The 24,567-nt window shown below is 46.5% G+C and overlaps 1 long non-coding RNA gene across 1 annotated transcript in view; it reads left to right on the plus strand.

The window, feature by feature from the left end:
* The window catches only part of LOC133275613 (uncharacterized), a 28,270-nt gene extending 13,492 nt beyond the window's left edge, over nucleotides 1-14,778 (plus strand). Inside the window, exons 3-4 of the long non-coding RNA XR_009745624.1 lie at nucleotides 13,568-13,704; nucleotides 14,625-14,778. This is a non-coding gene — a long non-coding RNA (uncharacterized LOC133275613). The remainder of the gene's footprint in view (nucleotides 1-13,567; nucleotides 13,705-14,624) is intronic.
* Nucleotides 14,779-24,567: the final 9,789 nt, after the last annotated feature.

Below are 24,567 nucleotides of genomic sequence, written 5' to 3' on the forward strand. Positions count from 1 at the left end.
TCTTGTGTCCAGAGATGAACATGAAAGGCAGTTCATGAGGGAAAAGGGAAGGGCTGGCTGTAGAAACCACAAGAAGCAGCTTTCTAGGATGTAGCTCCCATCTTGCTGTGCTTGGATTAATCTGGTTTACAACCTGGATGTCAACAAGGGTCACGCGTGATCAGCTCCTTTGTAAAATGGACCATACACGGAGGGACAAGGGGTCTACCAGTGAAATTCAGGCCAACAAGTAACCAACCAACTGGTGCTTGATCAGAATTAGTTCAGTCTGGATATGATCTTGCTAATCTCTGCTAAAATCCGAGCTTCATCCTTCCTCTTGTGCTCCTCTCCAGCTCAAGGAGGGGGGGATAAACTGAAAGGAAGTGGTTAAAAAAGGTCTTTAAAGAGGAAATTCTTTTCTAATTCTAGGTTATGGCAGGGGCTTTGTGTTCTACACAGGGAGATGATAGAACCTACCATGACTGGAAAAGACATTGGCCATTTTGAATCCAACACTGAAAACTTCTTCCCATCTGGCCCCAAAAAGGGAGGAAAAAGAGAAGTGTTTTTGTGCATGGAAAGGGTGGCTCATTACATGGGAGGAATCATGTCCTGGCTGCTTGGGGAGGCAGGATGTCAATCTTGGAAGGCCAAGCATTTACTTTGGAAAAGCCAGTTCTAAGTTTCTCATCTGCACATGGACATGCTTCACCCCCTCTTCTTCTGAGCCCCTTCCTTCTTGGTGCCTTTCCCAGCCAGTGTTCCTGGGAGGAAGAGGAGCTGTGTTCCCAGCCCTCCTGGTGGCCCTGTCCCCCTTGGGCCCAGTGTCACTGTCACCTGGCAGAGGAGGGTGAAGCAGGAGTCTAGTATCCTCTTCCCAAACCCATTGCGGTGCTGCCCTGCTAGGAAGCCTTGGCTTCTTTGGTTTCCCACACTTCAGCTTACTTGTTCCTTCCATGAGTTTCCAAAGTGCTTTGCAAGAAGCCAAAACACCTGCTTTGTGAACTTGTATCCTTGTGGAAAGCTGGCAGAGATGCTCCTCCTGGACGGGTATGATTTGTTTTAAGATTGCTGGTAGATGTGATTCCTTCTTTCTCTCCTGAAGCGTCTGGCACACTGCTTCATTAGTTATCTCTTCTTTCCTCCTTACAAGAGCATCTCTTCCTTCATGTCTTCCCTTCCTGCATTGTAACTGCAGAAATGGCAGTAGATTGCCTGTGTTGGATGTGTCAACTTGACCCCTGTCCCGGCTCAGAGAGTGTGCCATTTCAGAGGCAGCAGTCACGTCTCGTCTCCAGGAGGTGCCTGCTGTCGACCAGCCAATGTCACTCTGCTTTTCCCACCGGATGAATAATGGCATTGCTTGGCCGTGCCAGCTCTTAGTTCTGCCTAATGCAACTGTCTGAAGTCAGTCCAGGAGTCTGATCTTGAATTAGAGAATGGCAGCGAGGACTTAATCTCACGTACAAGACTCAGCTCTAGAGATACAAGCAAAGACACTCAGCTCCTGCTATTCTCTTTTTTTTTTCCCAGCAACAGTCCAGTAATTCCCTAAATCCAAAGTTTGGATTGCTCGACTGTTCTTTTGGAAAGGGGAACAAAAATAACATAACTAAGCCCATCGCAGACCCTTGAAGTGGACTCAAATGGAAATAAAAGCCCTTTGCGGAGTGAGCTTTGGATAGATTTTGCATTTCATGTCCAAAAATGACTTGGAAGGACCATGTGGGCCAAAGGCCAGGGTCTAGTCTGTGTACCTGCGCTGCTGTCCAGATGGAGACGAAAAAGAGCAGATGCATCGAGATGAAGAGAAGGGTTTCAGAATGTGTTCTCAAAGCCTCCTGTTCGCTGAGAGAACTGGAAAGCAATTTAGAAAACATATCTAGGGTTTCCTTTGAACATGAGACAAAAATGGACTTGGACAGTGCTACCATAATGCCTTCCCAGGCTTACCGCGGTGGGGAAATGTCATTTGCCTGCTAGGAACTCAACCCAAAGCTCTCCTTTGGGCCAGCTGCCTCTCTGTACTGAACAGGCTGGTGTAGGAGGAGACAAGCTCATGGGAAGTTGAATGAGACACTTGAAATATTTGGCCTTCCTGTAATGGAGGTTAAAGTTGGCAAACGGGTTGGTGTTCTTTTTCCTATGACTTTGCCCAAGTGTCCAAGGAGGTTGTGGTTGTGGTGCTCTCGCAGGTTCATTAGTGAGAGGGAAAAAGAAGCAAACTTCTTTGGCTAGCCCAGATTTGGCTATTCATAGAGGGCTGAGGATCCCATCCAAACAGGGAGGCTGAGCAGTTACACCCACCTTAAGTGGCGCATGTGCCCTGTTGGCTGGTAGAAGTAGGCGCTTGCTTTCTAGTCCCTCAGTGAATCTACTCCATCTCTACTCAAACCTTCCTCTGCCAGTAACTTCCTCAGTGTCTTTGGTCATGGGCAGATCTTCTGCCTTGTGCCCCAGACGACCTGGTTCTGCCTAGGTCCATTGTCTCCGGATTCATGCAGACATGGATGGATAAATGAAAACTGTGCACCCACTCTCCCACCTCATACAAGGCAAGCAGGAGGTGCAGGGAGCCAGCACCTTCCTGCTGCGGTTGCAGCATCAGAGTGGCTTCAGCTACTCCAACCAGCTACCTTAGACCTGGACTTGGAAATCAGACTCCCCCTTTTTCCTCAATCTTTTAGACATATTTGTTTTTCCACTACAAAGAGAGGAATGCTGAAAACCAGGGATTCGCGTGCTTCTTTTTCCACTGTGTTAACTGTAGGCACAGAAAAAGAAGGAAAGACTAGTATCAGCAACGATTTCCATGGAAACCAGAGGAGGGATTTAACAACTCTTGGAGATGCATGGTGATCTACGTTCATTAAAAGTGAAGTTCTGGCAGCTGGAGCTAACACTGAAACCACTGGATTTAACATGGAAATCAACATGGGACTAATGGTGAGCTTGTGGGAAAACCATGGTACTTGTAGTGAAGTGCTCTAAGGCCAGCCATAGAAATCGGATAAAGCCAATATGGAAGAAAACATTAAACTTCACCAATAACAACCAAATGGAGGGCTGATATCCACTCTCAGATATAGGGACACCAGCTTTCTGTTTATAACATTGCTTTACAGCCTTCTGGCAGTACTCCTGAGCCTAAAAGTCATATTCAGTTCCCTTCACACTGAAGGTCTATTGTGTTCCACCACTATGGACTAAGTTTTGGGATAACTAGGAACTAGTCTTAACATGTCCAGAAACCACATACAATGAGAAAAGCAGAACTGACAAGTGTAAAAGTCTATTTTTACAGAGTCCAATGATGTATTTGAGCCTCAGCAAGCTGTCAAATGCAACGTGGACTGAATTGATCCAGAATCTAGCTTTTGTTGTGGAAAACTATGGAAGTTCCTCACCTCTTTGAAAAACACCTTGAAGAAGAGGCACTGAGGTCTAAGATCCAAGTCTTGCGTCCTACTTAGTCTCTATATTTTGCTGTGACTCTTTTTAAGTTAATATGTGCCCAAATCTGTTGAGGAAGCATCCATCACTGGTTTCATCCAGGAGTTTCTAGGCTTGAATGTCTAATGAGGAAACACCTATGCCTTGGGTGTGGAGCCAGAAGAGACAAACAGAAAATGGGCCTGCTGTCTGGAGAGACAGCACAGGGGAAAAGCAGGAAAGATCTTACTCAGGCTCCATGGCAGAGCTATGGATGTGTGAACTGGGGCTTGGGGCAGCCTGATTTCTGCCCCAGGGCTTGTTTTCTTACCATCTTCTGGACTTCCTAGGTTAGTGAATTATGATCTTGGAGGACCATACTTGTATTGCACAATGTAGAGAGCCTGGCTTTGATGGGCTTACACTCCACTTTACCATGACTGTGCCAACTGGTAGCCTGTGCGTAAAAGAGCGGATGGAGCAAACCCTCAGTATGATGCATGATTTTGCATGGAACAGATTGAAAATTCCTCAGCTAGATGCATAGCAGTGGAAGATCTGTGCCTGAAAAATTGCCTGTCTTCAGCTGTCATCTAGTTTAATAAAGGCAGGGTGGAGAGGGAATAGCTTTTCTTACCTCTTTAGACCGTTGCTGCTACAACAGCACTGCAGCAAAACTGGATCAATATGCAGAAAGGGAGAAAAAAAATTGTCTCTTTAGAGAGACAAGCAGACAGACAAATAGACAGCTAGCCAGATCCTTCTTTGTTATATGCATGTAGCTCCAAAGCTATTAAAGGAACTATTTGTAACCAAGAACAGAATCAAACTGCTGGCGTAGTTCACTGTAAAAGATTTTCAGTCCAATCTTTGATGGCATTTTAATAGTAACAGCTACTCATCAGCAATGTCAGGGTTAAATGCTCCCAGCATGTGTGCAATTGCAGAAATACCCCAAGAAGAACCAAGGAAATATTTCCATCTTAAACTCCGATAAGAAGTGAAAACGTGCAACTCGTTCCATATGGTGGCTGAAAGCCCTGAGCCAAGCGGAAAGCCGCCGCGTCTGCCAATGCGTAAGAACTCGCAAGCCTGATAAATGAGTGCATTGCTTTGGGAAAGACAGAGACAAAGTCACAGCAGAAAGAAGAAAACAGAAGAAAAGTGAGGAGTCTTTTCCTTTAAAAAAGAAGGGGAAAAAAAAAGCCAAGTCCTCCCCATTTGTCTTGTTGGATGGCAGCAAGAATTTCTGGGAATGTTTTACATGTCAAAGATTTAACCAAGCTGGGATGTTTGTGGACAAGCCGTTATGCAATGAATAAATAAATCAGGGGGGAAAAAAAGCAAAGGGAAGAGTCTATCTTCTCTCCTGCTTTACAAAAATGAGCCTGAACTGAGACAGCTGCATTCTTCTGCGATACCCGGCACAAGCCAGGATGAAAGTGCTCACAAACTGGAGATGGATCATTCCTGGATTTCTCCAGTATTGACATGGAATTGTAGAATCACAGAATGGTTTGGCTTGGAAAGGAGCTGAAGATCATCCAGTTCCAACCCCCTGCCATGGACAGGGATGCCTCACGTTAGCTCACATTGCCCAAGGCTTTGTCCAGCCTGGCCTTGTACACTGCCAGGGATGGAGCATTTGCCATTTCCTCTGTCAATCAGTGCCAGCACCTCAGCACCCTCACAAAAGACAATGCTTTGGTCAGGCAGCAAAGAGGGAAAGGGCACAAGGAGAGAGCCAGGGGACAGATGTGGCCAGAGAAGCATCTGAGCGCTGGGTACCCTCCAGCAGCAGGATGCAGGCTCCCTGCCGCTCCCTGGCACTGCAATCACTCCCAGCACCAGGCATGGGTGCTCAGCCAAACAGAAGTGGGGCTGTGTCTGGCACCTGGGGTCAGGGAGCAGGGGAGAACCAGGCTGTGCTGGAAGGGAGCAGAGGGTCAGAGCAGATTGCGTGTCTCCTGCTCGGTGCCTGAGATTTGACAGGTCTGCATTCTTGGCTGAAGGGATCTGGCTGTGTACGATCGATTTCTGGAGAGCAGTGGCTGAATACACAGCTTGGCTGCTTGGAGCAGAGGCTGTGCCTTTGAAAGGGTGTTTCAATGGTTAAGCAAGTCACCTTGTGCAACCTGAACACATTCCCGTGTTAAGTTAAATGAGAAATAGAGGAGGAAATCAGCCACACAAACAAAATCAACTCCTCTTTTCTTTCTCCCAACAGGGATTTTTCACTCAGGAGTTGCTTTGAAGCTGTGACTATCGAAGCACTTAGGTTCCCTGCAATGGACAGTAATAGGAAATCTTAGCTGGCTCATTTACCTAAGCAAATTTGTTACAATGAAGTTGTCCTGCTATATAAACACTTCTACATGGGCAGGAAGCAGATTGACCTGTGCCAGCTTGGTGACTTCACCCTGGCAAGGCAAGCAAAGCCAACTGTGTTTTATTAGGTTAAAAAGAGCAAACCCCACAGGTTGTAAATTGCTGGGCAAGGCGATAAATGGTACATGCACTGGCTAGTATAATCTGCCTGGAAAGCTGAGAAGAACCTTGCCTTCTCATGAGCCTAAACCATTCCTTTTTTCTAGAGTACCTTATGTTCCAGCTCTGTGCCGTGTTCATTTGCCTGCCAACACTTTTATTCTCCAGTCTGTGCTTCTGTCTTGCAGCTGCTGATGGAACAGACCTCTCAATCTCCCTGGCACAAGGGAAATAAGAGTTTCCAGTATTTGGTGTGCTGTTCTGGGGCAGCTGTGTCCTGACGGTGGTGTCCGGCCATCTAGGTTATAGCTGGGTTACCAGTAAGAGGGGGTTATTTGCCCAAGTGTGCTGGAGAGGGTTCAGACAGAAGGAGGAAGTTTTATTGGGATGGAGGGACCAATGTGGACCACTGCAGTGGGCTGGGGGGACCTTCATGGTGTGGATACACAACTAAGGTCAGGCTGGGGCAATGTCCTCAGCAGAGGAAAGGTGTCTCAGCCGCATCTGGACACACAAGAGGTGACAATGTGAGGGAGCTACAGCAGTGAAGCAGGGAGCTGCAGGGATTTGGGAAACGATTTCCTATTCAAGGATGGTGTCTTGGATCACGTAGAGGTCTGTCTGTATATTTGCCAGTGCCTTAAACCTGCTTGGGTCTCCCATGGGGCTATGAAGTGCTTGATTAAATAGAGTCTGTGCTGAGACTGCTCTTTTTGCTGCTAAACCAGAGCAAGATGGTTTAGTTAAGTTAAACCAGCCTGATCCTAAGCCTGTCCCATCCCCTTTGCCTTCCATCTGCAGTACAACCTGTGTGTCATTCCTCCCCACTTGAGTGCTGGGAAGATGCTCCTCCTTGGCCATGCTGTTGTCCACCCTCCGATTCAGCCAGCTTGCCCTGCCACTAAGTGCTGTGGCCTCCCCAGGGCTGCCACCTCCCCTTTAGTGTTGCCTAATGTGATGTGCATGCTCCCAGGCTGAGGGCAGGGAGGTGCTGGCTAATCCCACCCCTCCATGCCCACAAGCCTGGCATTTATTATATGCTAAGGCTTTCTTGAGCCAGCCCAAGACACTGCAGAGAAATCCTCTTCAGGCCTGGGCTGGCCAAATGTTCAGTGGGTGGAAAATCTTCAGAGGCTGAATGTTGAGACTTCTCAGGATTTCCTTTTGATTTCCATTTAAGAGCAAGTTAAAGAGCTAATTTTGGTTATGCCATCTCTGTGTCCTTGCAAAATAACCCTGCTGAAGGGCAGAAGCCTGGATCTTGGGGCCAGATTTTTTCCTTTGTATTTTATTTTGTGCCATCATTTACAGCTCCAAAAAATGCCTGTAAATATGTTAGGTTTCACCCTCTGTTCCCCAACACAGCCTCTACGTGGCTGAGCAGATCCTGTCAGAGGTCTTGGAGGCTTTTAAGCACCTAATTTTCACCAGTGGGAATTAGGTGCCTGAACACTGTTAGGTTTGGACCCAGCTTTCTTCACTTCAGCCCCTGATGTTATTACACAAACGAGTTTCTGTAGTGGCTGGAGAAGTCCCTGACCTAAGGGCTGGGAAGTTCCAGATGTGCTGTTCTCCAGCTGCTGCTGAACGTTCACCCCTGGGTTTGTACCATGCAGAATAGGCAGCAATAGATCTGTGCTACCTCCTGCACCAGTGCTAATGTTAAGCCAAAGGTGAGTGTTGAGTAATCGGCCCCGTTTTCCAGCTGTTTGTTTGAAGAAGATGAAGTTCCAGGTTGCTCAGGTACATTTGAGTTTATTTTCTTTTACTTGTTTTTAAACCACTGTTGAGTGTGAATCAAGACCTTGTTCCTCCAGGACAAAGATAGCTGTTGGCTCTGCCTAAATGCATGACCTTAATGTGAGTTAGATCTCCAACCCCTGCCACCCAGCCCCAATCAGATGCTATACCAAGGTTGGTCCCAGCAGGTTTCTGGCTGCTGCATGCTTATATTGCTTTTGTGGGAATGTGGATCCATTTTAAATGGTGCTTGTTGCCCTGTGAAGGTTTGATCTCTTCAGACATGAACCTCTTTGATTTAATATAAGTATTATGAGCTACTGCTTCACTTTCAGAGCAATGGTTAGACCTTTATCTTTATCATCCTTTGCAGTGACTCTTTACTGTCTGTAATCATGCTTTAGATCCCCTGTGATAGAAGGGGATTAGACTCCAGCACCTATCTGGCATCCCATGCTCCTGCAAAAACAACCCCAATTTATGCCGTGCTCTGGGAGCTTCCTTGTAGGTCACTGATCAAGGGAAGCAGGTCTGAAGTTTTGCCCTGTTTAATGAACATCAAAGTGTCACTAACAGTGGACATGTTTTGAAATAGGTTATTCTAGAAGCAGCTCTTCAATGGGTATCAAAAAGCTTTGTTCCCTTGATTTATTCCTGGCTGCATCGATTTAGAGCAGCAAAGGGCTTGGCTGGATCATTCTTAAAGTACTTGGATTGAAATGAAAGAGGTTTTCCCCTAGTGTAATACTAAGTCGATGAGCAGCTCTGTCAAGTTGATATCTTCCGACACTGGGTTTGCTTGGGACAACGTAAAAACATCACCACAAGGTAAGACCAAAGCTCCATTGAGTTTTCCCTTGAAGGGGAACTGCTTCATGGATCCTGCAAAAGCAGAGAGGACACAGCTCACCTGGGAAGGTTGTTTTCTCAGGCTGAAGCTCATCTCTTGCGCTTTGGCTATGCTGACTCTTGCCATCACCACAAGTGTGGAAAACTCAGTTGCATGTTCTATGAACTGGGCTGATGTTGATGTTCTCCATGATATTTATTTAATTTAAAGCATTGCCAACTTGGGCAACCAGAAAACAACATTTGTTTTTCAAGGTTTTAATCTCATTCATAGAAAATTCCATTAATGAAAACTCCCTTTTGAAGGACTTCTGGAGACTGAAGCCTGGAAGATGTGCCAGTCTCCTACCCTGAGGTTCTGGCTCAATGCTCTAGATACAGGAGAAGATACAGCTTTTAGGTCTGTATTTTGTGGGCCTTAACCACAATTTAGGCTTGTCTGGCCTGGTGCCTTTTGGAAAGAGTAGATCTGTTATAGAGAGGTCTTGCTATGTAGATATGAGAATGGATGTGCTGGCTTAGATCAAATATGCATCTAGCCCCATATCCTGTCTCTAGTGGTGCCAGCAGCAAATGCTTAGGGCAAGATATAAGACCATGGCAAGCCTCTTGGTGTTACTTCCTGTGGTCCTTCCAACTCATGGCAATTTGCAGCTGAAGGACTTCCTGAGCTATGGATCATATCCGCATCCTTGTGTGCAATCGTCCTTGATGGAGCTTTCAATGTCTTTAATTGCTATTTGAACCCATTTATGCTTTTGGCTTCTACAACGTCCTATGACAATAAGTGATACCACTTAATTATGTGCTGTTTAAAAACATAACCATAAATCATAATAGCCTTCACTTGTAATAAAAGCTTTGAATTTGGATAAGATTGCCAGCATGGATAAAGTCTGCATAATTACATCCGTGTATTATGTCTAGAGCAATAAGAGCCTCCTACCAAAGTGTGAGGAATACATATGACTAGATTATGGCAAGATCTTCAAGAGAGATTGGTAATTCAGGATCCCTCAGCTCCCAGCTGCCTGATGGCATGTGCTTTGGCAGGGTCTGGTTTACACAGAGCTGTCCATCTGTTTTCTTTTCCCCAGTGCAGTTAGTAGGAAAGGTTTATCCATCTTTACAGACTGTGGTTTAAGGAGAAACATCAGGGGAGTTGATGCTTTCCCTGTGACTTTTGCTTCCCTAGGAATCTACAAAGGCTTGAGGAGCAATTCTGCTCTGCACTGCTGTTGTTTCAAACCTGGTTCCTGGTTTATGGCTCAGCCTGGAAGAGTTTCCTTGTGAAAACAAGCATAGCCTTGGGCTTCTTACTCATGGGCCACAGAGGAAAACTTGGCTCTGCTGGAGAACTCTGCTCTGTGAGGTTGTTACTGTAAGGTAAGGGAGAGCTTGTACCTGCTTTGAAGACCAACCTCACCCACCACCCATTTGACTCTGTCCAAAGCTGGACTAACAACTGTTTGCTGGAAGGAGAGAGCCCAGAGAGGCTGGGATCAGCCCATGCTCATTCAAGCTGAGGTACCCTGAACATGGGAGACTGAGTCCTGCCACTGGTTCCTCAACCTGTAGATGGCTTCCAAGAGGCACCCCATCTATTAGAGCAACCTGCTCTGAAGCTTGGCCTTCATATGGTAGAGAGACGTGTCCTGTGTTCTCAAGGCAACTCTGAGAGCTAGATCTGATCTGCTTCTTGGCACTTTGACCTTTCCTTCCCAATAACTGATTTTTTTTGGGGGTGGCAGAGGCAAAAAACATGTAATTCTGCAATGTTTTCTGATTGGAAGCCCTCAACCTTTTGTTTTTCCTGAGGGTGCTGGTAACCTTGGTACCACCAGCTCCTCAGAGTTTCTCTGGGTGCTTTTCTGATGTGAGTTTTGGGGGGAAGAAAAGGGGTCCGATTGCTTAATCCTTTCAGCTAAGTAAAATCATCTGCACTGGTAAATTCTCCAGGAGATGTACAGTTCACTGCTTGTCAAGCCAGGATATTAAATTAAGCAATTTTCATCAGATAACACATCTTCTGGTTCATGTAAAACGTCCAGCAAATCGCTGCACTCATAATTCAGCCTGATTGAAAGTGAGCTGCTAATCCATTTCACTTTGGAGATAGGCAAGAGCATGGCAGAGGGGCCATCTCTGCAGGAGACTCCTGTTTGCAGCCATGCACATGAATGTGCTCCCCTTGGGTGCTCTGGTGCTGGTCTTTGCTGACCCTTTCAATGCTGCGTAGCGTGGCCTGGATTAGCTGCTACACAGGGAATCCTCTTAAGTGACGAAACCATCGCTTGGGGAAATCATTCTGCTTCACTTCCCTCCTGGTAGGTATGGATGGTGGAAGCCTCCACTAAGGCTCATTCCTGGGTTTCTGGGAGCTTTTCTTAGTGGCCCTGAGCTCCTGCCCATCCAGAGTTATATTTGCTTCCCACGAAGGTCTTGCCCAGCCCTCTGTGGCAGCCTGACCTCCCATTGCAGCTGAACCAGGTACCCAATGCTAGAGTGTGAATTTGAGCATTCAAAGTTTATAACTCGGGATGTATCATGAAAGGACCTGAAAACATTCTGGGTGTCATAGAATCATAGAATAGTTAGGGTTGGAAAGGACCATCTAGGGTTGGTAAGATCATCTAGTTCCAACCCTCCTGTCATGGGCAGGGACACCTCACACTAAACCATCTCACCCAAGGCTTCGTCCAACCTGGCCTCGAACACTGCCAGGGATGGAGCATTCACAACCTCCCTGGGCAACCCATTCCAGTGCCTCAGCACCCTTACAGTAAAGGATTTCCTCCTTATATCCAATCTAAACTCCCCTGTTTAAGTTTTAACCCGTTACCCCTTGTCCTGTCACTACAGTCCCTAATGAAGAGTCCCTCTCCAGCATCCCTATAGGCCCCCTTCAGATACTGAAAGGCTGCTCTGAGGTCTCCACGCAGCCTTCTCTTCTCCAGGCTGAACAGCCCCAACTTTCTCAGCCTGTCTTCATACGGGAGGTGCTCCAGTCCCCTGATCATCCTCGTGGCCTCCTCTGGACTTGTTCCAACAGTTCCATGTCCTTTTTATGTTGAGGACACCAGAACTGCACACAATGCTCCAGGTGAGGTCTCACAAGAGCAGAGCAGAGGGGCAGGATCACCTCCTTCGACCTGCTGGTCATGCTCCTTTTGATGCAGCCCAGGGTATGGTTGGCTTTCTGGGCTGCAAGTGCACACTGCCATTAGCAATAATAATGAAAATAGCAGTAGTAGGGGAACTTACCTGCTGATGCTTTAAAGTTTCACATTGTTCCAGCCTCCCCAGCAATCACTCTGGGAACCATTCCCCCATTTCTTCTATTTCTCTTTTAATTAAAGCTGAGTTTCCCTGTAACTCCATGACTCGAGAAACTGGGGCCTGAGAAAACCCCAAAATGTCTGTTGTCCTGAGGGACACAGGTCCTTTCCCAGGATCAGCCTGCCTGTGTCCTGGTAGGCTAAAGACAAGTGATTTCAGCTATGTCAGGTGAATTGTGTGTTTTGCCTTTGTGGGCATCCATGGCTCGCTGAGGACTACTTGGCATACCTCCCCTAGTGAGTGGTTGTGTCATCTAAATCGTCTCACCCAATTCATTTCCCTTTAACCAAGATGGAAAACACCCATCTTCTGCTGAAGAGAAGTGAGCCAGGGGCAGCTCCGCACCTCTCCAACGCGATTAGCAAACCGGACATGAACCGCTTCATTAAAGCCAAATAACCCCGAGCAACCACATCATTATAAAAGACCCAGGAAATCCTATCGCCAGGCAGAGCAGCAGTGTCCCCCCTCCCCCTGTGAGTAGAGCCTTCCTCTTCAAAACCCGGTGACCTTATGCTCCCTTCCTCCCCAACTCCTGCTGCTTTACTGCGAGGCAAAAGCCCTGTGCGATGCGTGGAGGGGTAGGGCTTTATTCCCTCCTTTCCCTCCACGGGGGGCCCGTTTTCAAAGCCCAGCTCTCTATATCCAGCCCTGCCTGCTCATAAAATGACTCGCAGCAAAATAAAATGGCACGTGAACAATCCCACACAACCGGCTCCTGTCTGGATGGGAGGGTTGGGGCTCAGTGATGAGCAGCCAGGACAGAGTAGGACAGGCAGTGGGAGGGAGCAGAGGATCAGCAGTGATGGGTGCTGAGAATGAGCCACAGTTAGGCTTGATATTGGTTCTTTGGTGTATATATATCGCAGATAAAAGAGACTATGTGTATACGAAGTCACTCTATTGTTATAGCACCGCAATATAGTTACAGCACCACAATAATGTTATCTCTATAGGTATATTAACAAACTTTGACTGGTTTAGATATAATAATAGCAAGGGGGTTTCTTTCCTTACTCAACTCTGAGTGCACCGTCAGCATTTTCAGCCATTCCATCTTGGCTTCTTCCCACTCAGGCTCTCGCTACATCTCGCATCCCAGCAGTGCATCCTTGCTCCTGCTGCCTGGTGTTGTGTGAGGATCCTGGCTTCATTTTCCGCTGCCTGGGAAAATCCTGCCCCGAGTCCTTTTTTGGGTACCAGCTCCGTAAAACTTCTTTTCAAATCGCACAAGATTTCATCTGTAAAAATCCTAGGAGGAGTTTTGCCTTAATAGAGCTGGATTTAACCTGTTGTTGCCTTTATCAGCTGCTCTGGAAAGAAAATCAGCTTGAAACAGTCAGGTGCTTGGCACATACTCCCCTTCTCTCCATATTTCAGCTCTAACATCAATGACTTTCAGTCTGTTGGTTCAGCCTGCGTTAGCTGTGTGTGGATTTGCATGCCACTATTAATTGCAGAGCAAATTAACCTTCTTCAGACCATATGTTGCTGCTATCATGTGTGCAAATATGCTGTTAGTGACTGTAAAAAAAAACAGAAATAAAAGCACAGTTGGACTCATGTTGTTGCCAAGAGATTAAATGCCAATGCTTAAAGACTTGGCAGTGTTTCCACAATGGGACTTTTGTCGTGTAATGTTGTATCTGCTGGGATTATCCTTTGAAAAGCCTGGCAGTGTCCTCAGAAAATGCAGCCTCTAGCTTCTAATTTTCCTTTTATCTTCTTTTTTTGGCAGCCACTTGAAGAAATCCCTTTGCCATTTTCAGACTGGAGACCTTCTGTTCTCCTCCAGCAAAGTACCAGTTCTGCACGCAACAGATTTCTCCACTCAGCATCTTTGGGACACCCGTCGATCAATGACAGGGAATTTGAGTAAGAGGAGGGGTGACTTGGAAAATAAACTCTTCACGTTCAACTGACGAAGTGGGAAACATCCGCTGCTGGCCTGTCTACACCGGCTTTGATGGAGTTGTGCCAGTGTGGAGTTTGGCCGGGCGTCCTTCAAGTCATTATTCTTTCACTGGTTATTTGCTAGAGTGAATTGAAAGCCTGAGTTTTACATCTGCTTCCTCACGGACTTTCTTTCTTTCTATGATGAACACTTTATTTTCATATTTGGCTTTCACAAAGCCTGGGTTGCAAACATTGGTTTAATGGTGGCCAGGTTTTATGGGGGGAATCAGGGGCTATGTGCACGCACAGGTATAGATGCGGTTTGTTATTCTACAGACACTCATCGGCAGTGAGGTATTTTTGTGGAGCTGGAAAAAATTATATGCAGAAAAAATTGTTCTGAAGGAAAACCAGCACATATGAAATCTTCCCCTTTTCTTCTTTAGTTTTAGTGGAGTCCTATATTTAGGAGCAAAAAGCAGTTATAAAGGCACAGACATCTTAAACATAGTCTAGTCTGTCTGTACTTTAGATAACTATTTAGATAGTCATCAATTACATATGAACAATCAATGTTAAGGTAATTATAGAATCATAGAATTGTTTGGGTTGGAAAGCACCTTAAGATCATTCAGTTCCAACCCCCTGCCATGGGCAGGGACACCCAAGCCCCATCCAACCTGGCCTTGAACACCACCAGGGATAGAGCATTTACCACTTCTCTGGGCAACCTGTTCCAGTGCCTCACCACCCTCGCAGTAAAGAACTTCCTTGTTTAACCTGATTATTATATTATTATGTAGTACTTATACTATCACTATAATTAACTTGATTATGAAAGTGATTATAATTAAGTCAACTGCTTTAATAACAATTAATTGTCTTGCTGCTCTCCGTAGGTCCCCATTTCCCAACAGCTCTTGAGGACTCTCCACCACTGAGTTCACCCTCTCTGTGGGAAGAGGTGGGACTGCAAGAGCTCAGTGATGGCTTTTCAAACCTGAAGCAGAAGCAAAGCTGCTGAAAGGTAAGTAATAAAAGGCCTATAAAATTGCCTTTTGTTTAATAAAAATTCCTGTCAGCATCTCAGGAACTAAAATTGTAGCTGGATGTTTGATGGCTGCCAGCCTATCAAAAGCAGAAGATGAATTTCATAGAATCATAGAATAGTTTGGGTTGGAAAGGACCTTAAGATCATCAAGTTCCAACCCCACTGCCATGGGCAGGGACACCTCACACTAAACCATCTCACCCAAGGCTCTGTCCAACCTGGCCTTGAATACCACTAGGGATAGAGCATTCACAACCTCCCTGGGCAACCCATTCCAGTGCTTCACCACCCTAACAGGAAAGAATTTCCTCCTTATATTCAATCTAAACTTCCCCTGTTTAAGTTTGAACCCGTTACCCCTTGTCCTGTCACTACAGTCCCTAATGAAGAGTCCCTCCTCAGCATCCTTATAGGCCCCCTTCAGATACTGGAAAGCTGCTATGATGTCTCCACACAGCTTTCTCTTCTCCAGGCTGAACAGCCCCAACTTTCTCAGCCTGTCTTCATACAGGAGGCGCTCCAGCCCCTGATCATCCTCGTGTCCCTCCTCCCATTTTAGGTATAAAATGCTCCCTGCTCAATAGTAAGAGCCCAATGAAGCTACAGATCAGGTAAACATTTGGGTACCAGCCATATTTAGTGTTTAGCACATGCAAAGAGGATCCCATAGTGATGCACCTGACCTCCTGCATGGCTCCTGCAATGGGATGAGGCTATGGGATCTGAAAACACCCTAGCAGAAAGTGGGTTTGCAATGTACAGGCAAAAGATCTTTGGTTATGGACTTCCCAAAGAGGGGGCTTTGGAGAGAAGGGATTAAAACTGCCTTGTCAGCAGTCTGCAGAAAGATGTGTGCTCACAGATAACCTAGATCTTGTCAATGTGCTTTCCAAGAGGATGGCTGAGGATGTTGCTCCTCAAAGAGCAGCACCATAGCCCCTTGCTGGAGAAGTTCTCCTTATGGCTTCCATGCAGAGCAGGCTCGAAAAGAGCCCTTGGTGGCCAGCAATAAAGGTGATCCAAAGCCCCCTGATCCTCTGATAACAACAGTGGCTTGTAAGCACGTTTGGGGAGGGCTTATCCCCCCTTTGCAACAGGAGTGTGCATTTGGCTGTAAATTTCTTCCAGCTGGAAAGTCAGAGAGAACACTGATAAGCTCCCTCTGTGTCCCCCCCCAGCTGGGAATGATGGATTGACCAGAGGTAACTCAACGTACCAGCTCCTTTCTCCTCCACAGTTGGAGCATATGGAATGTATTGTGGTCTGAGGGAAATACAGCTGAAGTATTTCTCCTGTGTCTCTTCAGGAGTGTTCCAGGGTGGATTACAGCAGGTGTCACACTTAAAGCAGGTTAAGTGACAAGCCCTAGTCACCTCCATCCAAAGTCACTGCAGACCTCAGCCCTAGGCTCCAAAAGCTTTGCTGTTGCTTGGGTTTGGGTGAGATTAGCAATGGGAGCTCCAAAATATTGGAAGAAAAAGAGAGACTTTCCAATGAGAGGGGACAACAAGGAAATAGCTGAGATCTGCCTGGAAAAAATACTGCGCAGTGTCTGATCCTGGGCTATGATGAGCAGTTTCCACAAAGTTCTCTTTATTCTCTGCTGTCTGAGGAATAAAACTGAACCACCACTGGTATTGCCTGGGAGATGCAGCGGTAAACGTGAATTACAGGAGGTCTTCAAGTTCTTTGAAGTTAGTAGCAATTTAGGTATTACCAGTGGTAATATTTCCAACCAAAAGCAATAGACTGCAGTTAGCCAGCGCCTTTTATTAAGGTACCCAGCCCCAGAAAGGACGGAGTCATCCCCACAGGACAAATTCACTCTGTTTTTTCACTAATAGCTACAATTCACTTTGGGTAAAAAGCAGGATCAAGCAGAAACACCAGCAAAGGCACATCCATTATGAGTAGTCAGAGCTTAAGCTGCCAGGCTGATGGGAACTCAGACTTGAGATAAAAATCTGTGCATTGACCCATGAGGCTGAATTACCCACTATATGGAACACCCCTGACCTAATCATCTTCCAGGAAAAGGCATGGTGTATTGGAAAGGATACAGAGATGCTTGGGAAGAAAATAGGGAAAGAGACCATTTCTGCCCCTGGAAGATGGGACCTACTTGAGGTGGGTGTTTCCAAAGTGCTTTTGCATGTGGAAGAGTTTTCTCCAGTGAAGTTTTCACCACAGCCCTGAGCAGGCTCTGATTTACAGCCCTTAGAACACCCAGGACACCACAATTGCATTTGGTTTCATGTCAGCCCTGAATGAAAAGGCAGGACTTCGTTTAGGCTAGACTTGTGCTTCTCAGGTTTTCCTTCTGCCTTGGTGCCTCCCTTCTGATCTGCAGCATCTTCTGTATTATCTGCCCTATTCAAGTCTGTACCAAACCCAAGAGTAACCTGTGCAGGGTGCTGTTGTGCCGGACACTGATGGGAATGTCAGTGGGTTTGTCTACAGTTGGGTTTTGTCCATACCCCTCCTTTTTTCTCCCCATTAAACTGCATTTTGGTGGAGCTTGAGGCTTATAGACATTTGTTTGGGATTTATGGATGTCTTGTCAGCGATAAAGGGTGAAGTTTTTTGGCCTAACAAATAACGTGAAGTCGCATGTATGGAATCAGGGTATCACCATAGTCTTGGTCAGAGTCTGGTGGTGAAGAGGCAAGGTGGTCTGTAGCTTCTCTGTGCAGCGCTGTGTGCTGATAACCGCCTGCCTTGTGCTTGTAGCGAGGGCAGAGAGAGTCCAACCTTCTTGCATGGTGTCTTGGTAAAGGGACAATAACACCCCAGAGCACATGGGTAAGATTCAGGCACAGAAATGGAGCCAGTTCTTTGTGGAAGAAAATATCTCTGAAAAAGCATCTGGACAAATCAGTCCCTGTATTTCCCTTCACTGGGACTCTGCTCCATAAGGAAAGGCTGCGGCATGCAACCCTGTTGTTGCATGTATTTTGATTGCCAAACTCTGAGAACACGTCTGGAGCCCATCACTGAGGGCTGTGAGACCATCCATAGTCAGTGAAGGGTCAGCAGCAGCCCAAGGGACCACCATTTCAAACCAGTTGCCTTTTTTAGGTGGGCAGAAAGATCATCTGAGGTGTCAGTCCCTTCATGCTATCTACAGATGTGGCCTGGGGACAGCCAAGCTTTGATGGTCAAGGTTGGGTAAATACCAGCCAGCATCAACCCCATTGGGTCAAGACACAGACTGGAAGCTGTGCTTTCAAGCAGAGTGATGCAGAAATTCCTTTCCCTTTGAGCTTTTTGTGAATTTGTGACTAAGATAAGGAAGTTTCAAAGCTGGGGAGGTGTTGAACGTCTCCAGGCACAAGAGATGTCTAAGGAGGTAACAAAGTGCAACTTGGGTATCCTACACCTTACCAGTGAGCCATGCTTAATGGGTCAGGCAGCAGAGGTGTAATGAAATCAATAGAGTTGGAGTGCAGATCTTTGAGAGCCAGCAACTGGGTGGTTTTGGTTTTTGTGTTCATATTGTTGTTGCTAGTTTCTTTTTAGTTCTCTTTTCTTCCCCCCCCTCCACTCTTCCCTCCCTCTAAGTTTCCTGTTCTCTAGTGAAACTTTCAGGTTTAACCCTTGGGAAGGCTGAGATTTGAAGGGCAGCTGCAAGAGAGTTGAGGTCTATTAGGACAGAAGGTATTTGGCACGATTTGCACTAAGAAATATCTGTGAGAGCAGAAAATAGGAGCCGTGACCAATCCACCAGGGAAGGGGCTGAGCTTTGCAGACAGGGCTGAAGGCTCCAGCTCTAACCCCGGCCTGACAATTGATAGAGAAGAATCTTGTGCCTGTTGTATTACAGCACTAAGGAGGAACGCGCGTTCTCTCCTGATCAAAAGTCCCAAACACAACGTGCTCCCCGCTGCTCTGCCTCTGATCTGCAAATACATCGCTGGTTTTTATCACTCAGTCTTGCTTTATCTGAGCAGAGCTGGTCTCAAGCGCTACAACCTGATTATCTCCGAGGAGGTTGCCAAAAGCATGTCAGGGATCGTTAAATGTAATACTAAAGGAAGCAGGAGGAATCAAGTGGTTGGAGTAGGAAATCAGAGGGAATTCCTGGCTCAGGTTGCCAGCCCAGTGAAGGCTGGGACTTGCAGCTTGCTGTGAAACAGAAGGTCACAGCTCATCCGAGATGATTGTAAAGTCCTTTCCAATCCTAACTGTTCTATGGTTCTAAGCTTCCTCAAATCAGTGATACATTAAATGGAAATGCCAGTATTTGTCCTCTTCCCCAGCCCTCATTAAGTTCACATTTACATACATGCATATAACCTAGAGGAACAAGTAACGTTTAAAGCTGAGCTTCAAATCCATGCAAAAGTGTTTGTTAGACTTTGCTATTTAGCCTGTGGCTTTGGATTTGGGGACAGAAACGGTGTCGGTTCAGTTTGCAGGAGAATGAACAGCAGCACAGCTACAGCTTTTCTGTATGAATTAGAAAACAAGAAACGATATTCTTGGGCCAAAAAACTTTCTGTTTAATTTGAAATGAATTGAATTTTGCATTCAAGAAACATTGAGAATAATTTTTGAGGAAAATGGAAAGATATTTTTGAGTACAAGTGGTCTGTAATGAAACTCTTTGCTGTAAAACAACAAATCAAAGTGGCTTTTCTCCATTGTTGGGCTTGCCAAAAGATTTGTGTTTAGAAAAATACAGAGTGTTTTGTTCTGACTGAATTTCCACTTGTTTTGCTTCAAAATAGAACTCTGGCCAAAAATAAGTCTTTTAGGTGTAATCAAGATCAAATTAATCAAACCCCGTTTGCTACTTGCTCAAAGCTACTCCTTTAGCAAAGGGGGATCTTCCCAGTTAGGGAAACTGTGTTTTAATAGGAATGCAGGGTTTTTACTGGTCTTGTAACAACTTCCATAGAAATAGGATAAAAGTAGACTAAAAAAACCCACAGTCTAGGCAAGAATTGTTATTAAAACCAAGCCATCCTTTGAGCAGGTAGAGTTTGTCAAAGGTTTTTATCTCAGTCTCACTCAGGTGGACCTTGGCACCTACAATCCTGTCTAGCTCTGGGTGGAAATCCTCTTTGTTGTCTCTCTCCGTTTTAGCAGTGGTGTTTGCAGTCCCAAGCTCATCTCTGATACATCAGAAGCGCCTGCTCCAGGGGTCTCTGCTTTATGAAAGGCATTTTCTTGTATTTTACTGGCATTTATGGTGTTCTTTTCCTTGTTGAAGTTGATCCATGGGGAGCAGGTCTTATGGAGCTTTGGTTTCCCGTGGCTCTGTGTCTCACGGCTGGATTATCACGTGCATAATAAGGTATGAGCTCTGATTGAAACATTTCCTGAAGTTGAAGCCTTTCAAAGATCTCTCGTGCCTTTTCCAGCATCTAATGGCCATGCTGAGCTCTAGCCACGGCTGGAGTTTTGCCTCTATCCAGATGCCTATGGCCATCAAACACAGCCAACTCCTAATGCATTTGGGGCTTTTTCAGTCTGAGTTGAGTGAAATGGACCCATGGATTTCAAAAGTTATTACTGGAGGGAGCTGAGTGACGCAGAGATGATGTGATTCCTTACAAATGACTGAAAAAATCAGGTCTGGGTTGACATTAAACCTGGTGTGCTCCATCCCAGAGGGATGTTGGTTGGGAAAGCTCCCACACTGAGCACAGCCTGGAGGAGAGCACTGCAGGAGTTTCAACTCTAACAGGGTTTAACCCACCATATGGTAAACTTGGACTTATTAAGTGACTATTTAGGACCAGGACAGGAAAGGTGGAGCCACATAAAGGTGTCAGACCTACCTTAGGAGAAGTGGTGTGAACAGTGTGGCTCTGGGGACTGCCCTGGCAGATGTCTAGTCCAGAGGCTGGAGTGATGGAAAGGTTGTCTGAGCAACAGGACATGAGCTTTCACCATATAGGTGCACAGCAGCCTCGTGTAGCAGAGTGGGATTTGCTATATGGAAAAGGAATTGCCTTGCAGGTCTGCTTCAAGCTTCAGGCAAATGGTTTAATCTGAAGATTCACAGTTCCTGTGAATGGTGATTTGAGGCAGACTGTGAACATGAACTTGCCAACAGATTTATCCCAGCTGAGGCTGTGTGCATCCCATTTTACACACTCAGAAATATCAGTGTTCTACCAAGGATGCCTTAGAACCCTCAGGATGCATCCAGGGTCTGGGTGTCTCTAAACCCAAGTTTAGGCTGGACTCATGTGTGGTGTGGTCATGTCTCTACTGAAATAGTCAATGTCTGGTTGAAGTTGTCATGGGGGTTTTGGGTGCCTACTAAATACAAATCACTTAGATGAAGGCAGGTAACAAACTCCATCTGCAATCATTTTCTCTGTATCAGAGAAACTATAAAAACATTTCTGATCTCATTTCAGGATGTTAAAGTTTACAAATAACTATAATGGAGAAGAGGAAAGAATAAGGCTCTTGCTCTCGAAAGGCATATAGTGTGACCCTAAAATCATTCCCCTTGTACGCATCCCACCCTGAACACCTTCCCTGAGGTGATGAGGAGGGCTGTCAGGATGAAGGTCAGTGATGTCACCTTTATGTCTCAAGGAAAGTGGGTCCTGAAGCCAGCAAGTGGACGATAGCTGCTTTTCCTTCTCCCTTTGCTAGCTGTAGGGTCATCGTGCTTCAGCCGGGCTCTGTGGTGCTGCTGCAGGCTTTGGGGTGCGGGCAGGGCAGCAGTGCAGGCAGGAGAGGCAGGCAGGCAGAGCCAGAGTGCTGTCAGCAGCTGCCTGCATTCCCATGGGGACCGTGGCACCTCGTGTGTTTTGACAGGGGACAGGCTGTTCTCCTGCTAATAGGCTGTTGGACATGGTGTTCGCTGCCCGGCGGGAGGAGAGGGTGGGAGCTTACAGACTGCAGGCACAGCTAAAGGTTAGGGATTCAGCGGTGGCACATCCATCCGGAGTGACAAGTGCGAGGATCGATATTGCCATGCATTATTGCTCCTGGCGGGGAGCGTGGAGGTCAGCTCACACCATTCCGGCTGCGCAGGGCTGGTGCTGTCCTGACACGGCACAGGGGAGGTGGACTGGAAAATACAGCGTATGGAGATGTGAGGGTGGGGAGATGCAGTGTGGTCGGCATCAGGGAAGGGGAGAGCTGGCTTTTTAGGTTGTGTGCCATCGGTACAGATGCAATGTGGGGACCAGAAGCTGCCACATTGGCTCCTGTGCCTGGGTTTGTTCCAGGAAGGCGAGTTGGCTTCTACCTCGTTCTGTTTCAGTTTCTTTCTTACATCTTTCCTGATCAGGAGAAGCAGAGGAGGAAAAAGGCTGAGTTGGTTGCTTGGTTTTGCTGCACTACAGAGCTTGAACTCCTTCAGTTTATGAGCTAAATGAGAGGGGAAAACAATTATTAACACTTGCCAGCTTAACCACTCCTAAAATCCCTGACAAAAGTTGTCTGTGTGGCCTTCCTTGTGTATAGATAACAAGTTTTATATATATACATGTATTATATACATAGACGATTCATTGATTGATTGATGGCTTGGCTTTGCAAACAAAGATTTGGGAAGGGCTTTACCCACACTTACTACAAGGCACAATGACCAAGGGCATGCATATATATATGTACATATACACACATTCATGTATATACATATATATACACATATATATAGACATACACATATATTAAGTGTTAATTAGGAGATTCCATCACACAGACAGTGCTTTTGCAACAGTGATCCCTAAGTGCTTGCAGGGAGATGTGTCTCCAAGTGCCTCATCCCAACCCTATCCACGAAGGGAGCAGTTAGGCCAGGCTCTGAGACATCCCACAGAGGACCCATGGACCCAGACTGAGGGATGCAGAACCGTTTCCATTAGGAAAGTCTGCGTAAGGTGTTGCAGTTGGGTTGCCAAGCCCGTGAGCCCATTAAAACCCTTGCGAGTGGAACAGAAGAGCTTTGGTTTGCATGTGTCACCTCCAGGCTAAGATAAATAATAATAATGAGGACAATGAGTGATTTAGAGGATTTTCCCAGCAGAATTAATGCTGATTTATATCACAGGGTAGCAGAGGGACGGGCTGTGATAGAAGGAGTGGGTGAAGTTTCTGAATGAGACGGGGAAGGGGATGACAGTGGGGAGTGAAAAATGAAATGTGCTTGCTAAAAAAAGCCAAGTGGAGCTGGCTGGAGCACTGCATGGAGCAAAGCAGGTGACATAAATAAACCCAGCCCTTGGCTGACATAAATAAACCCAGCCATTGCCCTTAGCAGGGATCACTCACTCTGTCATTAGATGGAGTTATTAGTGTCTTCGGTTGCTATATGAGGGAATATAGGGGTCTGTAAGAGAACGTAAGAGTGTCTCTTCATCCTGTGGAGCCAATTAAATAGAAGTGATGGAGAAAATGAGTTTAGGTAAAAAAAATGACTGCATGAGTTATAGGACTTTGAGGGTGGGCTTTGTAGGATCCAAATTAAAGCACCTAACCTCTGGCTAGAGAGCTTGTTCCACAGACCTTGAGCCAGTCAGAAGCTCTGTTTGGAGAGCCTTGCCACCCACAGGGACCTGCTGGAATCCTCTCTGGTGTCCCAGGGGAGCCAGAGCCCTGGAACTGCTTCCTTTTAGATGTCCCCAGCTGTGAGCTCCTGATGCCAGTGTCCCCCCTTTACAGCACAGATAGCCCATCTGATCACACAAAGGGTGATGGGACCCTCTGGGTTGCTCCTGCTTGAGTTTAGCCATGGGATCTTGGCCGTTGACTGCAATGCATTGACTATGAATACAAGGCATTGCTGATCAGCATCATCAATGAGATGGTGCGTACCAGGGAGGTGAAGCAAAGCTGTCACCCTGCTTATTGGGCTGTTAAGGAGAAGAGGATCGTTTCTTTGATGTGGTGCCAATGCTTCGGAGCAGCAGAAGCTTCATCACATCTTCAGATAACAAGTTCTCTTTTTCGTTAATGTGAACTTCATCTGGCAGCAGCCCCATTACAGAAACAACAGGTTGGATCAATGCAGAAGGCTCTCCCAAACTCCCTCTGCTGGGAAAGAGGGCAGTCACAAATCGATGGGGAGCCCATTGGCCTCTGCAGCTGCCTGCCTGGAAGTAATCCCTGTAATGAGCTGCCCCCGTTTCCTTGAGACGCATTGCAGCATGGCTTTGGGGACCCAGGGCATCCCACCCCTGTGGGTAATGGCCTGCTGGCTCCCAGGCTCTGGCTCCCTGCTTGTCTTTATCCTGCTCCCACACACAGCATCACCAGCTAGTGGATTCTCTCCCAGTGCTTTCATCTATCCCACTGCTGCCATGCAAGTGATGGCTTCAGAGGCTTCCCAATGCCTGCTGTGTGTCCTCGGGGATGCACAGCCTTGCTGGGGGATGCATGGACAGATACTGCAATGAGACAGGGGCTGGTTCTTCCTCCAGACCCCAGACAGCAGCCAAGTCCTGACTCCAGGGTTCATCTGGCTACTTCATAAGAGTGGACTTGAAGAGGTTCTCTGACTCTCAGGGACTCAGCTTGAAGAAGTAATGTAACTAAAATGCACTGGGATCAGGGACATATGCAGGACAAAGCTGGTTTGGGAGGTGGTAGGCTGGAAGGACATTAGGTACAAGAACAACAGCACAGCTTTGGAACTGCTAAAATATTGATTGCATTCTTCAAGCCAAGCATAACATATCCTTCTCCCGCTGTGCTGCCCATGTTTAATGTCCTGATCCTCCCTTTACCTTTCTCTGCTAGCACTGGGCAGGATAAGCCCATGTCTGTCTGCATCCCTTTAAAGATGGAACAGCTCAGTATTTCAAAGTCTTTGCCTA

This window comes from Pezoporus flaviventris, unplaced genomic scaffold, assembly GCF_033815535.1.
Source record: "Pezoporus flaviventris isolate CSIRO_AGI_PZ_B2104156 unplaced genomic scaffold, CSIRO_AGI_Pfla_v1 ptg000041l, whole genome shotgun sequence".
NCBI classification, from domain to species: domain Eukaryota; kingdom Metazoa; phylum Chordata; class Aves; order Psittaciformes; family Psittacidae; genus Pezoporus; species Pezoporus flaviventris.